Genomic DNA, 3,256 nt, shown 5'->3' with positions numbered 1-3,256 from the left:
GGGAGCGAACAAGAAATGAGGGGGGCGGACAAGAAATGGGGCGAGCGGACAAGAAATGAGGGGGCGGACAAGAAATGGGGGAGCAGACAAGAAATGGGGGAGCGGACAAAAAATGAGGGGGGCATACAAGAAATGGGGGGAGCAGACAAGAAATGAGGGGGGCGAACAAGAAATGAGGGGGCTGACAAGAAATGGGGGGAGGGCAGGCAAGAAATAGAGGAGAGGGCGGGCAAGAAATAGGGGGGCAGACAAGAAATTGGGGGGCACGGACAAGAAATGGGTGGCAGACAAGAGAGAGGAGGGTGAACAAGAAATAGGGACACAGACTAGAAATAAGGGGCAGACAATAAAGGTTGCGAGTATTTAGAAAAAAGGAAGAGAAGGGTCTTAATAGAGCTAATAGTGGACCCCCTAAAGTGCAGTGCCCCAGTGTGTGTGTGTGTGTGTGGGGGGTCACATTCGGCTTCCTCGGGGATTGTTACCCAGCTTTCCCAGACTCCTGAATGGCAGATCTGCTCAGGAAGAACACTGATGACAATGTTACGTTTTTACTCTTCGTTTTCAGTGGTGACGGTGGATTCCCGACGCGTTTCCTGCTCTCCCTTTGTGTCTCCCTTCTGCAGTGTCCCTCTCTTCCTGCCTCTCTCCCTCCCTCTCTCTTCCGCTCTTTCTGTCTCTCCCTCCCTCTGTCTGTCTCTCTCTCTTCCCCTCTCTCTCTCCCTCTGTCTCTCTCTCTCCCTCTGTCTCTCTCTCTCCCTCTGTCTCTCTCTCCCTGTCTCTCTCTCCCTCTCTCTGTCTCTCTCTCCCTGTCTCTCTCTCTCTCCCTCTATCTCTCTCTCCCTCCCTCTGTCTCTCTCCCTCCCTCTGTCTCTCTCTCCCTCCCTCCGTCTCTCTCTCCCTCCCTCCGTCTCTCTCTCCCTCCCTCCGTCTCTCTCTCCCTCCCTCTGTCTCTCTCTCCCTCCCTCTGTCTCTCCCTCCCTCCCTCTCTCCCTCCCTCCCTCCGTCTGTCTCCCTCCCTCTGTCTGTCTCTCTCCCTCTGTCTCTCTCCCTCTGTCTGTCTCTCTCCCTCTGTCTGTCTCTCTGTCCCTCCCTGTCTGTCTCTCTGTCCCTCCCTGTCTGTCTCTCTCTCTCTCCCTCCATCTGTCTCTCTCTCCCGCCCTCTGTCTGTCTCTCTCTCCCTGTCTCTCTCCCTCTGTCTCTCTCTCCGTGTCTCTTTATCCCTCCCTCTGTCTGTCTCTCTGTCCCTCCCTCTGTCTGTCTCTCTGTCCCTCCCTCTGTCTGTCTCTCTGTCCCTCCCTCTGTCGGTCTCTCTCTCTCTCACCCCGTCTGTCTCTCTCTCTCACCCCGTCTGTCTCTCTCTCCCTCCGTCTCTCTCTCCCTCCCTCTGTCTCTCACTCCCTCTGTCTCTCTCTCCCTCCCTGTCTCTCTCTCCCTCCCTCTGTCTCTCTCTCCCTCTGTCTCTCTCTCCCTCCCTCTGTCTCTCTCCCTCTGTCTGTCTCTCTCCCTCCCTCTGTCTCTCTCTCCCTCCCTCTGTCTCTCTCTCCCTCTCTCTCTCTCTCCCTCCCTCTCTCTGTCTCTCCCTCCCTCTCTCTGTCTCCCTCCCTCTCTGTCTGTCTCCCTCCCTCTGTCTGTCTCCCTCCCTCTCTCTGTCTGTCTCCCTCCCTCTCTCTGTCTCCCTCCCTCTCTCTGTCTGTCTCCCTCCCTCTCTCTGTCTGTCTCCCTCTCTCTGTCTGTCTCCCTCCCTCTCTCTGTCTCCCTCCCTCTGTCTCTCTCTCTCCCTCTGTGTCTCTCTCTCTCTCCCTCTGTGTCTCTCTCTCTCTCCCTCCCTCTGTCTGTCTCTCTCTCCCTCCGTCTGTCTCTCTCTCCCTCTGTCTGTCTCTCTCTCTCTCCCTCTCTCTCTCTCCCATGTGCTCCCCTCCTCTCCTCTGTCTGTCTCTCTCCCTCCCTCTGTCTGTCTCTCTCCCATGTGCTCCCCTCCTCTCCTCTCCCTCCCTCTCTCTGTCTCTCTCCCATGTGCTCCCCTCCTCTCCTCTGTCTCTCTCCCATGTGCTCCCCTCTTCTCCTCTGTCTCTCCCTCCCTCTCTCTGTCTCTCTCCCTCCCTCTCTCTGTCTGTCTCTCTCCCTCCCTCTCTCTCCCATGTGCTCCCCTCCTCTCCTCTGTCTCTCCCTCCCTCTCTCTGTCTCTCCCTCCCTCTATCTGTCTCTCTCTCTCCCTCCCTCTCTCTGTCTCTCCCTCCCTCTATCTGTCTCTCTCTGTGTCTCTCTCTCCCTCAGTCTCTCTCTCCCTCTCTCTGTCTGTCTCTCTCCCATGTGCTCCCCTCCTCTCCTCTGGCTCTCTCCCTCCCTCTGTCTCTCCCTCCCTCTCTCTGTGTCTCTCTCTCTCTCCCATGTGCCCCCCTCCTCTCCTCTGGCTCTCTCCCTCCCTCTGTCTGTCTCTCTCTCCCTCTCTCTGTCTGTCTCTCTCCCATGTGCTCCCCTCCTCTCCTCTGTCTCTCCCTCCCTCTGTCTGTCTCTCTCCCTCCCTCTCTGTCTATCTCTCCCTCTGTCTCTCTCTCTCCCTCCCTCTGTCTCTCTCTCCCTCCCTCTGTCTGTCTCTCTCCCTCCCTCTGTCTCTCTCTCCCTCCCTCTGTCTGTCTCTCTCCCTCCCTCTCTGTCTATCTCTCCCTCTGTCTCTCTCTCTCCCTCCCTCTGTCTCTCTCTCCCTCCCTCTGTCTCTCTCTCTCCCTCCCTCTGTCTGTCTCTCTCTCTCCGTCTCTCGGTCTGTCTCTCCCTCTCTCTCACTGTCTGTCTCTCTCTCCCTCTGTCTCTCTCTCTGTCTCTCCCTCCCTCTCACTGTCTCTCCCTCCCTCTCTCTGTCTCTCTCTCTCCCATGTGCCCCCCTCCTCTCCTCTGGCTCTCTCCCTCCCTCTGTCTGTCTCTCTCTCCCTCTCTCTGTCTGTCTCTCTCCCATGTGCTCCCCTCCTCTCCTCTGTCTCTCCCTCCCTCTGTCTGTCTCTCTCCCTCCCTCTCTGTCTATCTCTCCCTCTGTCTCTCTCTCTCCCTCCCTCTGTCTCTCTCTCCCTCCCTCTGTCTGTCTCTCTCCCTCCCTCTGTCTGTCTCTCTCTCTCCGTCTCTCGGTCTGTCTCTCCCTCTCTCTCACTGTCTGTCTCTCTCTCCCTCTGTCTCTCTCTCTGTCTCTCCCTCCCTCTCACTGTCTCTCCCTCCCTCTCTCTGTCTGTCTCTCTCCCATGTGCTCCCCTCCTCTCCTCTGGCTCTC

Source organism: Phyllobates terribilis, unplaced genomic scaffold (genome assembly GCF_046119375.1).
Source record: "Phyllobates terribilis strain yellow unplaced genomic scaffold, ASM4611937v1 Scaffold_1__5_contigs__length_1240528914, whole genome shotgun sequence".
Classification (NCBI taxonomy): Eukaryota; Metazoa; Chordata; class Amphibia; order Anura; family Dendrobatidae; genus Phyllobates; species Phyllobates terribilis.
The sequence above is the reverse complement of the archived record's forward strand: the minus strand, read 5'-3'. Positions refer to the sequence as shown.